Below are 14413 nucleotides of genomic sequence, written 5' to 3' on the forward strand. Positions count from 1 at the left end.
CCCACACCACTCCTTCCACCGATTTTCCCTTGTCTGGGGAAAATGTCAGGAACCATACAGGGCTGCTCTGAACTAACAGTGTTTATCCAAAGGTCCTTTTTTAAACTGGCGCCAGGGATGCTGGTCCACTCTAACACATGCTGGCAGTTGCAAGTTGCTCCAGGTACAGTGAATGGTAGAATGGCACTAGAATTGGACAAGATGGGCAGACAGGGACTGCGCAGGTCAGGTAAGTTTAGTGAGCTGTGAAGAGAAAACTCTGTAGGCCTTGGGCGGAGAAATCTCCCCTGAAGCTCAACAGGATAGATACTTCGCCAAAAAAGTAAGACTCAGTCCATTGTTCTCTCTGTTACCACAAACCCAAATTGCCTTAAATATTCTGCTTAACATAACACCTGAGACTGATCGTATTATTTATAGTGCCAAAAATATTTTACTGCCCTTTTAAATACTAAATTCTATTAGCAGCTCTTGTACATTCTTCTCCTGCCATACATACACTCCTCTGGAATATCATAATGCCTGATAATAATGTTGTTTTCTTCTCATTCATTGTTAGTGTTTAAAATACACTGCACAAACACAATTAATCAATAAAGGAGGCCGAATTATCCTCACACTCAAATGGGTCAGTGTGCTCCCTACTTCAATTAAAGAATGATAGCACCATGATACACCTACGTGATTCCACTAGCTTTCTTTAATATGCATCGTGCATTGACTAGCAACTTGTTTTTCCCTTTTATGATGAATGCCGTGCTAGAGGTGAGGGATGCAAGCACTGAGGTGTGGAGCATTTTTCCATTTCAAACACCCAATTAAACCATCTCCCAGGGAGTGCACAGCACTGCCAGCTGAAGATGAGAGCTGCCTTCACGTTGTCACAACAAATTACTACAAACAACAGAGAAATCTCCTGATGAAGGGTTCTCACCTCAGACTTAATTTGTTCCATTCCCAGATGTTGACTGATCTAAAGTAAAAAGCAGATTGTGCTGGAAACTCTCAGTAGATCAGAAAATGTCGGTGGTAAACTGGAGAGAATCAGGGTTAATGTTTCAGGTTGATGACTTATTGTCGCAATTATATTTCCAGCACTTCTTCCAGATTACTGACATCAACAGTATTTTGCTGCTGCATTATCGACTGACCTGTCAGATATTTAGAGAGTCATAGATTATAGAATCATAGAGATGTACAGCACTGTAAGTAATCTGATCTAATCTAAGCTTCTCTGTAGCCACACTCAGGTTTATGCATTGTTCTCAATTTGCTGGTTTCCAACAGGTTTGGCTGAATCTTCAGGTGAATGTCAGGACACCAATATCAGAACTTTACACAAGGTCCGAACTTGTACATTGCCACAGCCCATCCTCCACAGCAACAGTAATTGAGGCTTCCTAGTTAGTTACTGTCTCCATATTTACCATCAAATTAAGAAAGGCTGGAGGAATTGTGAGATGGGATATCCAACAGTATCCTGAAGGTTGCTGGGAAAGCTAAGTTTTGCAGCTCCCAGCTGAAAATGCTTACAGAAAGATGTGCCAGAGATACAAACATGCCAACTTGCAAATTAGAAGCTGGCCCCTTGACCATATCTTACCATCATAAAAGATCATGGCTGATCTGATCACTCCACATTTCCACTCACACTCAAAAAATCTCTTCTTTGTGTTTGCTGAGAGTCTATCTAACTCTGCCTTAAAATCATTCAAGCACTCTGCTTCCACTGCCTTTTGAGGAAGAGAGTTCCAAAGATTTACAACTCTTTCTTAGAAAAGAATTCTCCACATCTGTCTTGAGGAGCTGTATAATTGTGACTTGATTTTCTTGATGGCAATGTCACTCGACTAGTAATTCAGAGAACTAAACTACCATACGAACAGCAACAGTTCTAGTGATTACCCAACACCACTATCTCAAGACCTTTAAGAATGGGCAATAGGTTTCAGCCTAATCATCATGAGGAGATACATTTTATTGTGCAAATGTGGTCTGCAGGCTAATTGAACACAAGAGGCACGGTCACTGATCCGATTTCATCCGAGAAGAACAGATACCCTCAACAGTGCAGGTCAATGGACTGATTTTTAGATATTAAAAGATATGAAGAGATAGCACAGGGAAACGTCATTAGGTGGAATCCCTCCTCCGGAATGATCCTAGCCATGAGTGTGGACATCGCAGGCTGTGGCTCTATCATTTTGGAAAGAAGATTAGGTCATCCTGTGATCTGGTGTGAGGCGTCTGTCTCCATGCTGTTTCTAGGCTCAGACTCAATGGGAGTCCGTCCGATCTCATAAAAACTCCATTGGAGTTGGGACAGGTCCAGCCTCACCTACAAGCAACACTGATAAAACCACATTGGCCAGCCTGTACTTTTGAGTGGAAAGAAAAATCTGATTATTAGAATGCTTAATTAGATTTTATTCCTTTCTCTCATAGCAGTCGAACTGACTTCCAGCACAGATCCATCTTGGCTTTCTCTTGAAGTCCATAACAAAACAGATGCAAGTCTCCAATCAATTTACTTCACTCCACCTAAGATTAAGGAACAGCTGAAGGCACTAAACGCAGTAAAGGGTATGGGCCGTAACAAACTTCTGACAATAGAACTGAAGACATTCTCCCAGCAGTTCCAGTACAGCTATAATGCTGACGTCTGCCTGACAAGTGGAAAATTACCAAGATTGGTTGTGTTCACAAAAAGCAGGTTATATCCAATTAATTACCTCCTCCTCAGTCAACTCTTGATCATCCCTATCAAATTGATGTGAGGTGCTCTCAATAATATTGTCGAGTGGCACTTCCATGGGAATACGCTGCACATGGGGCTCAGTTTGGATTCTGCCAGGAGCATGCAGCTCCAGAGCACTGTACAATCTTGATCCGAACAAAGCCAAAGAACTGAACTCAAGCGATGAAGTATGAGATTTTATAAAATGATTGCACTTTGAAACTGTCTGTTTATTTCAAGGTAAAATTGAGAAATGAAGAAGTTCAAATAATCTTATTGAAATGTTGTCTGACATCAAGCCTTGTTAGCTTGGTTAAGCACCCAGCTTAATCGATAACCAAACTTCCACCTTAAACGTTCATTCCTTTTACTGTCAAAGCACAGTGGCAGCAGTGTCTGGCACATAGAAGAGGCACCACAGTACCTCCTAAGGATCATTTAATAGAATCATGTAAACCCACAAATTCTACCTCCTGAAAGAACAAAGGCAGCAGATACATGAGATTACCATTACTTGCAAGCTACCTTCCAAGATACACACTGTCCTGTCAAAAACCCGGAACCCTAGCATTGTGAGTGTACATAGATCAGATGAATTGTAGCAGTTCAAGAAGCTGACAGACTAACACCTTTACAGCAGCTAATAGGAATGAATATAAAATGCTGACCTTGTCAGCAACACTCCCATCCCACGAAGAACTTGATTTTTTTAAAAAACGCAGTTCTCTCCGATGTTTGATTGCTGTAATGTAATGTGAACAATAACAAGCCAGAGCACGAATTTGTCAGTGCGAATTCATGTGCAAATTCAGACAACCTTTGGATTCAGCATCTATGGGGTATCATTACATTGCCAAGGTCACAGAAGGCGTGGATATTTGAACAGTGTTATTCCATATTAGCATGGACTGATTTAAGAATGTTGGATGCTATTAAATAGTCACAAATTAGAAAATTATTTTTTAGTTAATGCTGATGAACTCAAGAAATGATTAAAATGAATCCAATTCTATTTGTTATGGGAAGCATTTCCAAAAACACAAACTTATTTTCAACACTTTTGCTGATCTTAAAAGGTTAAATTTAAATTGAGGTTAACAGTGCATATATTTTACAAGAAATAATACAGGTTGTTTTTTTCTCATTTGCAGGGAGTGGGAAACAGAAACAACACCCAGTACTTTAGGTGCAATCGCACTAGAAGACTATAGTTGCAGCAGAATCTTCATAATCTTGAATTACTCTTGCACCAGAGATCTCACGTCACACAAAATACCTTTCTTCCATCAGCTCTGACTTGAAAACAGCTTGGAGAATCTTTCATCTGATTTTGCTATTCCCAACATAACGCATTTAAGCTCTTCCGAGAAAAGCCTTAAGGATCAGCAGTTCTTATATTCAAGTATTTGTGATCACTAAAACAAAGCGAGAATTTGAAAACAAAATTCACTTTCATTTTTTAAAGAAGTGAAATATGCCCTCAGAATTTTATTTTAAAATCATCACCTGGATGGAAGGTGCTTAATACACTAAATGGAAATTTCGATAGAAATTGTCCCGATTTTGGAGGCTTGAAATCGGCCTTACGTTTTGAAGATAGTGGATGTCTTGCTGTGCTCAATCTGGAGCCATGAGATTTCAAGAGACATCATGCCAATATTGATGAACCCTTGGGCCACACTGTACGCCTTTATAGTCACAACCTTGATGAGCCAATTTAGCCTGTCAGCCATAACATATCCAAAGCAATTCAGAAATACGTGATTTTGGTTGAAAGAAGTGACTTTGTCAGTACAATTACATCAGGCTATTTCATGGCCAAACTGTAAGGCAGTTCTTCTAATCTGCAGTTTGGCACCAGTTCCCAGATGCTGATGAGAAGGAATTTGCAAAGTTGATGTGGTTGGGATGTTTTGATTCTCATCCTGACACGACGCTTGGATTGGAGTCAAATGGATTCACCCAATACTTCTCTTATTTCTCAGTCATTTTACAGTTGATTGGTTTTCTCAGCCACTTCAGAGGACATCAAGAATTAAATCATATGCTGTAAAAAGGAATCATATTTATGGTAGATCAGATCAAAATGAGAGGTTTCCTTCCTTAAAAACATTAATGAAGATCCATCAAACTCTACTTCAAGCTTTGGAAGCACAAGAACACTAAATCAAATCTTATTTTCAATTGAAATTATCAAAGTGTTTTGATAAATAATTATCTAACAAATAAATGGTACAGTTCCTATAGTACTTAGGTTTCAAATGTGCTCCTTCACTTGCCAAAATATTGAGTGCATAACTAGTATTAAATATTGTCTTATATTTAACTAATAAATGTAATCCTTTTTCTGATAATTTTTCTTGACCACAGCAGTTAATTCGTTGACTGTCTTAAGTTTCCAATCGAGTTGGCTGCTTCAAATAACACATTTCAACAAACAGATCCTGTTTCTTTTTAAACAGCTTATGGTCATTGTATTTAAATGATCAACCAAACTAATTAAAATAACAGTGACCACATCTCAAAAATAGTTAATTGACTGGAAAATATTGATGATATCCTAAGGATGTGAAAATGTAATGCAAGGACAAATTCTTTTTTTTTGTGTGTGTGTGGTGAAGAGTAAACGAAAACATTGCCCACGTAGATCAGCTGTTCCACTAGATTCAGTGTAAAATCCTCAATATAGAAGATGGAGAAAACACGTATTCTGAGGTGGAGGTTGATACATCCTTTCCATTTTCTTAAACGGATCACTTTTCAGATATTGTAAAATATTCAGTGAGGTAAGAGGAGGCCAAATGGCGCTATGTAAAAACATATGTCATCTCATCTTGATAATATAGTAGGGAAAGGTCTCATTTTTCTCATTTCTGTACAGACTGAATAACAACTGATGTAGCCTAAGAAATCAGGGAATTCTGAAAATGGAAACAACTATTCTTTAAAACATTTTGCGAAATGATCAGTGCATATTAATTCATTGATTACTTTGTTGATCCATTTAACTCAAACCTGAAAGATCCTAATAAATGGTTTAACATGTTTCCATCATCTTGAAAGATCAGTAAAACATAAGCTTCAACTCAACAGTACACATTAAAGAATATCAATAGACAATAGACAATAGATGCAGGAGTAGGCCATTCAGCCCTTCGAGCCTGCATCACCATTCATTATGATCATGGCTAATCATCCACAATCAGTATCCTCTTCCTGCCTTATCCCCATAACCCTTGATTCCACTATCTTTAAGAGCCCTATCCATCTCTTTCTTGAAAGTATCCAGAGACTTGGCCTCCACTGCCTTCTGAGGCAGAGCATTCCATATGTCCACCACTCTCTGGGTGAAGAAGTTTCTCCTCAACTCTGTTCTAAATGGTCTACCCCTTATTTTTAAACTGTGTCCTCTGGCTCTGGACTCACCCATCAGTGGGAATATGCTTCCTGCCTCCAGAGTGTCCAATCCTTTAATAGTCTTATATGTCTCAATCAGATCCCCTCTCATCCTTCTAAACTCAAGTGTATACAAGCCCAGTCGCTCCAATCTTTCAACATATGATAGCCCCACCATTCTGCAAATTGACCTTGTAAACCTACACTGCACTCCCTCAATAGCCAGAATGTCCTTCCTCAAACTGGAGAACATAACTGCACACAATACTCCAGGTGCGGTCTCACCAGGGCCCTGTACAGCTGCAGAAGGAACTATTTCCTCTTACACTCAATTCCTCTTGTTATGAAGACCAGCATGACATTAACTTTCTTCACTGCCTGTTGTACCTGCATGCATGCTTTCAGAGACTAATGCACAAGAACACCTAGATCTCATTGTACTTCCCCTTTACCTAACTTGACTCCATTTAGGTAGTAATCTGCCTTCCTGTTCTTGCCACCAAAGTGGATAACCACACATTTATCCACATTAAACTGCATCTGCCATGCATCCGTCCACTCAACTAGCCTGTCCAAGTCACCCTGTATTCTCAAACATCCTCCTCACATTTTACTCTTCCACCCAGCTTTGTGGCATCAGCAAATTTGCTAATATTACTTATATAGCTAATATCAGCTTAAATATCAGATATGACTTAAAACCTGACAAGGTATCAGCATCTTGTGACTGGGAGAGAGGTAAATCTGACTTCCAATTCATTATCATAAAATTTTCATGATGACAAAATTGCTGTAATCCTGGTGGGAATTGTGCACTGGAAACCAAGCTCTACGATTCTAATAATCGTCACAAATGGGAAACATGACTGATTCAATCATTCAAATGGTTAATGCCTGACGGACTACGACTAAGATAAAATAAATTTACACCATGTTTCATCAGAAAACAAATAAACAAAATCAAAAGTTATTTGTTAGAGCAAACCTATGCTTTAACATGCAGCAAAACAGAATATTACTTACTAAGTTGAAAGTTTAAGCTATACTCCGCTTAAATCCAGACACATGCACGCACACACACACACACACATTAATTCACCTATCGGACGGAAAGGATTGATAATACAATTTTTGCAGGAACATTGTTGGGTGAAAAATAAAGAAAAACATATTACTGACATTGTTGGTCAACCCACAGCAAGTGAAGTGCAGCAGTTCAAGAAGACAGCTCACCACCACCTCCTTAATGACAACTAGGGACAGACGATAAATACTGGCCAGCCAGTGCTACCCACATCCCACAAATGAATTTTAAAAAATACACAAAGTGTGTGAATCAGAGTATAAGTGATAAGAAGAAATTATGTGAATTTCTCACAGTTCCTTTCTGTTTTTCTCTGATATCTCGCTCTTGTTGACTGTGGCAATTCTTAATTTGATAACTGGTCAGTTGGACCTAGGTCTTGGCTTGAGTCTGGAGTTCCTGTTTCTTGTAATGTCTTTGAGTATTTTATTTTCTATTCACAAAGAGAGGGTGTGACATCTCACTTGCTGGCAGGCTTGTGAAGATCAAAGTCTGAACTGTAAGAGCATTTGTGGCACTATACCTTTACACAGTAATCATTGATGTCAGAGTCTAATGGTAACTCTCCAAAGCTCCTTGTGTTTGTGGTTGGTAATCAGTGTGCTTCAGTTGGTTTATATCCAGATTAAATACACATACAGATAAAAATATACATATAAAATCTATACTGGCATCATGTGTAAAGATAAAGACTTTTAAATTAAACTACCAAGATAAACTAATAAGAACTTGCTTTCTCTTTAACTTTATAACGGAGTAAGGCACATGATGTAATAAATTAAGAATAAAGATAAAACTCCCAAAGTTTTAAAAAATATACTTAATTCATAAAAAAACTTTATATACGTACATAGTCACTAGAACACTTCAATTTCACATATGGAGAGTTTTACATATGGACAAGTTTTACATATGGAGAACAAACAAACCTAAGGCATTTCTTACTTTTACAAGACTATATTTACATACATTTGAGGCACTATGAAGATCTGATAACTGAATGGACCTCCATTTAATTTTGGCAGAAAGGCTTTAGATAGTGGACTTAAGCACGAGATTGATTCCTGTACTGGCTGAGGTCACCATGAAAGCTCCACCCTCTCAACCTTGCCCCTTATCTGAGTCACGGTGGCTCTCAGGGTAAATTCACTGCCAGTTATCTCTCTCTAATAAGAGAGCAGTCTGTGGCACTCTGGTACTATGGTAGCTTTCATTTCACTGCCAATAGAAAGTTTTAAATTGTCACTCATTCTCCAAGAACAATGACTTGCATTGTTCATTATTTGTGAACATTTTAATGAGCCTTGTTTTGCTTTCTGTAATAATTTTGCTCTGTTTCCCCACTTGTTTATGAAAGTCTGATTAAACGTAACTCTTACTTTTCATAGCTGAATCATCACACACCTTTCAAAATCTAATTCAGGCCAAGAACCACTTCAGGGAGTGAAGGACATGATCATTTTACAGTAGATGTCATTCACATTATTTCTCCAAAAGAAGTAAATTTAGCAAGCAACAGGACTGATAAGTGCACAGAGGACACTTGACTAGTACCATGGATCATCTTCTTAATTTGGCAATAGTGGGTGGCTTGTTCACTGTGAATTTACAAATTCATATTATGTATAAGCAGGTTCAGGTCTCTGTTAAAACGGTGCTGACATTAATTTACATTGTCATGTTAAGCTAATAACCGCAATAACTATGACCACTATAATTTTCACATGTATTGAAATTCCAAATTGCAATTAGTTTAAGATAACATCTCTTAACAATACTGTCCCCAGTGGTATAATGGACATAATGAGCACGCATTAGAGGAATCATTTTACAACTGTTACCTGCTTGCATGGATTGCTTCTGTTGTAAGTTGAATTGTCACCAAGTTCACATACCCCACATGGCCTGCTTGGTCAAGGGTAGTAAAGGAAAACCACTTCACAGTTTAAAATGAAGAGGTATCTTGTAAACAAGGGACAGTTTATTGCATGGCATAGGGACTCTGGCAACTTCACTATGTTGAAGTACATCCATTCTGTGCAGTCCACGTACTTTTGGAAACAAATGGAATACAAAATATATCTTACTCCTGTCAGTGTTTTTCTGTCACTGATTAAATGCCAGGACACGTGGCAACAAATCTTTCATCCTAAAAATAAAAGCAGCTGCAAACTTGATGCGATGTATAAAATCGAAGCATTTGGCAAACTTTGCCAAACATTCCCATTTAATTTTTTTCATAGTTGGCTTACTTATTCCAATTTCAAAGACTGAATTTTTTTATTCACTTGTGGTATATTCACTTGCGAGCATTGCTGGCTCACCAGCATGTTATTGTCTGTCCTTAGTTGCCCCGATGAAGGTGGTGGCAACCTGCCTTCTTAAACCACTGCAGTCACCCTACTGTAGATTGACCCATAATGCCTTTAGGGAAGGAATGAAGGAGTTTGACCCAGCGACGATGAAGGAACGCTGATGTATTTCCAAGTCAGGATGGTGAACTAGAGGGAACTTGCAGGTGGTGGTGTTCCCATGTATCTGCTGCCCTTGTCCTTCTACATGGAAGTGGTAATGGGTTTGAAAGGTATTGTCTGAGAGTCTTTGTGAATTTCTGCAGTACAACTTGTAGCTTGTACACATTGCTGCTACTGAGGATTGGTGATGGAGGGCATGGATGTTTGTGGATATGGTGCCAATCAAGTGGGCTGTTTTGGACTGGACATTGTCAAGTTTGAGTGTTGCTGGAACTGCATCCATCCAGGCAAGTAGGGAATAATCCATCACACTGCTGACTCATGCCTAATAGATCGTGGACAGGCTCTGGAGAGTCAGGATGTGAGTTATTTGCTGCAGTATTCTAAGTCACTGACCTGCTCTTGTACCATCTCTGTTTATGTGACAGGTCCAGTTGAGTTTCTGGTTAATGGTAACCCGAAAGATGTTGACAGTGGGGGATTCAGTGATGGTTACACCATTGAATGTAAAGGGGGCAGTGAATAGATTGTCTCTTATTGGAGATGATCATTGCCTGTCATTTGTGTGGTACAAATGTTGCTTGTCACTTGTCAGTCCAAACCTGGATATTGTCCAGGCTTGTTGCACTTGAACACAGACAGCTTCAGTATCTGAGGAGTCACGAATGGTGCTGAACATTGTACAATCATTAGCGAACATCCCCATTTCTGACCTTATGATGGAGGGAAGATCATTGATGAAGAAGCTGAAGAAGGTCAGGCCTAGGACACTACCCATAGGAACTCCTGCAGAGATACCCTGGAGTTGAGATGACTGATCTCCAACAACCAAAACCATCTTCCTATGTGCAAGATATGCCTCCAACCAATGGAGAGTTTGCTACCCATTGATTCCCATTTTGCTAAGGCTCCTTGATGTCACACTTGGACAAGGGCTATCACTCTCACTTCCCCTCTGGAGTTCAGCTCTTTTTTTGATGTTTGAACCAAGGCTGTAATGAGGTCAGGAGCTGAGTGGCCCTGGCAGAACCCAGATTGGGTGTCACTGAGCAGGTTATTGTTAAGCAGGTGCTGCTTGATGGGACTGTTGGTGATTCCTTGCATCACTACTGCTTGTAGAAATCCATCTTGCTTTGATTTTAAAGCACAGATGCTGAATAGTAATAGGGTTCCAGAATTAAAGCAAATGACTTCAGACAAAGGGAAATCTTACATTTACACAATGCCTTTTACATCTTTAGGGAAATCTAAAATGCTTCATGGCGACCGAAGGACTTTTGTTAGGCATGCCAATATTGACAAATACAGTAGCCAATATGACCATAGCAAAATGTTATAAATATCAGTAAAATAAGTAATAACATGATCTATTTTAGTGGAGCTTGTTAAAAAATAGATATTGGGCAGACCACCATAAGAATTCCCTTTCTTTTCTTCAATTAGTGCCTTAGGATCTTTTACATGGGAATGTTTAAATGGAAATCAGGCCTCAAACACTTCAACTGAAAGAGGGTACATCTTCAGAATCAATCTTTATTTCTGCCTCCAGTCTCCAGAGTACTCTTGGCTGCACATTCTCTGACTGAATAACTAGAGCACCATCACTGGACCAAAAAGCATTTAAAATTGCACTGTAAACCGATAGCGGATAAAGTGCTGAGTCTTTCTGTCCAGTGTTACTTTAAGACAGTCATTCAGTCTCCCAAATTCTCTTCTGCACAAAACTGCAGCACAACCACAATGACAATTGCACCATTATATTTCTTAATGTTTCGGTGAACGATGGTGACGAGTGGGACAACTCTTCGAAGATTGCAAAGTTGAAGTCAGCTGATTTAACTACAAGAAATAAATTTCTGACAATTTAATTATTTGCTTTTCATTGAGGCTTCAGAACCCAAGTTGTTAAGGACATTTCCACAGTCGTCAGCATGTATTTCATCTGCAGGTTTGCCAGTGACTGAGGTATTCACAGTTCCAAACTGATGTGCATTATTCCCTTGGTTAGCTGGGTGTGATTCTCCAATATGAGTTGAATTTTGACAACTGAACTCAAGCAGTAATGTGTAGAGGATGATTTATTGGAAACTGGATTATGAAATTGCTTACTAGCACTGAAATGTGTCTTTAAAAATAACTTCTGTCAGGTTACATTGTCGCATGTACTTCAATCCTGTTCTCCCAATGTTAAATATAAATCAACTATTATGGTCTGGCAAAAATGACGCCAAAAACTCAACGATGGTCACATAATACAAGTCTTCAAATGTTCTTATTTTACCTAAACCTTAAGAAAAAGCATATTATCTAGCAATTAACTGTACAATATGAGTACTGCTTACAAATTGCAGGTCTCGGTACAGCTTTAATTAAATGCTTCAGAGCATACAATCTAAAAGAGAATTTTCCGGAATTATTAATCACTATGTTAATGCATACGTTCAGCACGCTCTTTCAATTATGTCATTATTTTGTTTCCATAAAATGGTTTTACTTGAGGTAACAGGTTTGAGCTAACAAAAAGTTGGAATTTACTTGATGCTTGTTATTCATAATTTTGATCTGGGGACAGCGACAAACCAGTTGCAACTCATTTCCCGCTTCTTTCATTAATTATTAACAGCCTCTGATCAGCCGAGTAATGCCTTTAGCTGCTGAACGTAATGGTTCAGCAAAAGATGTAATGTTTCAATGTGGAAAATTCATTAAAACAAGCCTTCTGGCAAGATTATAAATAAAGCCTGTTTAACAGTTCTACTCACTCTCTTTCAAGTTCATCTAAAGATATTTTGAACAAAAGAAGTAATGAATAGTTTCTAGTCATGTGCCAGATCAATACATTCACGTGACTGGTTGGGAAATCAAGAAAAAGGTTTTGACCTTGTTTTGCTCATTTAATAAGCATGAAATAGGGACAAGAGGATCTCAGTTTGTGTGTTGCATTCACAACCCAAACGCACCTTAAAAACATCTGGCACCCAAATGAATAGAATGGAATATCTTTAATTGCCACGTGTACTCAATTACAGATGTACAGAAATACGGTGAAAAGTTTTACAATGTTGCCTCTTATTAAATTGAATTTGTTGTCACGTGTACCGAGACACAGTGAAAAGCTTTTGTCTAGCGAGCAATACAGATCACAGAGTTAAGTAGCATTGATAAGTAAATAATAAATAAACAGTGGCAAAAACCAAAATAGAGGTACAGCCGACTGTTAAGAGTTTGTGAGCCCATTCAGTATTCTCACAACAGTCGGGTAGAAACTGTTGTGAAATCGGCTGGAGTGTGTGTTCAGGCTTCTGTACCTTCTCCCCGATGGTAGAGTAGTAGGATGGATCTTTGAGAATGCTGGCAGCCTTTCCTTGACAGTGGGCTGCTAGATGGATTCTATAGATGGGACGTTGGCCTTTTTGATTGTTCGGGCCGAGTTCACCACTGTTTGTAACGATCTCTAATCTTGAATGGTACAGTTGCCATGCCAGGTAGTGATACATCCAGACAAAATGCTCTCAATGGCGCACCTATAAACGTTGGCAAGGGTATTTGCCGTCATGCCAAATTTCCTCAGCAGCCTGAGGAAGAAGAGATGTTGTTGGGCCTTTGTAACCAGTGCGTCCACGTGAAGAGTCCAAGAAAGCTTGTTGTGGATGACTATTCCTAGGAGCTACCTTACTGTGCTACCTTAGGTACCGGTACATAGGTACAAATCTTAGATACAAAAAGAGAACAAAAAAAAGTAATTGCATTACTTTATAGAAAAAAGATACAGCTAAAAGAATAGACATCACAGTCATACAAACAAATAGCTGAGTGCAGAGGCTTCCAACATGGTCTGGCCGTCCATGCCAGATCCCAATCTAACACCCATACGTGCATTGCTCCTAGCTCCAGTACACTCCACACCGCCTCTTAGCTGCTCCAAGGTACGTTTCTCCTAGACTGCTTTCCTTTGCCGGCCTCCACTCCAGGGCTGCTTCCTCTCCCCGGCCTCCACTCCAGGACTCACTCCCCTTCCTGGTTTCCACTCCGGGACTGCTTCCCCTCAATGGTCTCCACTCCGGGACTCACTCCCCCTCCCTGGCCTCCACTCTGGATCTCACTCCCTCTCCCCAGCCTCCACTCTGGGACTCATCCCCTCACCGGCCTCCACTCTGGGACTCATTCCCTTCACCAGCATTCACTCCAGGACTGCTTCCCATCACTGGCCTCAACTCCAGGATTCAATTCCCCTTGCCAGCCCCCAGTCTGAGATTGCTTCTCCTTGCTGGTCTCCGCTCAAGAGGTAACTAATGCCTGTTCAAGATCATATTGTGAAATATTTTAAAAGCCAAGTAATACAAGAGTGTCATCAAAGTGACTGTTCTTGCGGATCTGAATAATACTGAATTCCACAGCCTCTGTGCCCTTCCTGTTAACTGACTCTCCCACCCTAACCCTAATCCTAACTACACCTTCACTTCTCCAGTGTCTATCTTGATTTTGGTTCCATGCAGCCGAAACATAAAACCCCAATCAGCATAAGAACTAGGAGGAGAAACAAATCATAGAATTGCTACAGATTGGAAACAGACCATTTGGCCTATCAAATCCACACTGAAGAGTATCCCACCCAGATCCACCCTACCCATATAACACTTCATTACCAATCACCCAAGCCTGCACATCCCAGGACCCTGTGGGCAATTTCACATGGCTAATTCGCCCACACTGCACATCTTC

The sequence above is a fragment of the Hemiscyllium ocellatum genome, chromosome 5 (genome assembly GCF_020745735.1).
Source record: "Hemiscyllium ocellatum isolate sHemOce1 chromosome 5, sHemOce1.pat.X.cur, whole genome shotgun sequence".
Classification (NCBI taxonomy): Eukaryota; Metazoa; Chordata; class Chondrichthyes; order Orectolobiformes; family Hemiscylliidae; genus Hemiscyllium; species Hemiscyllium ocellatum.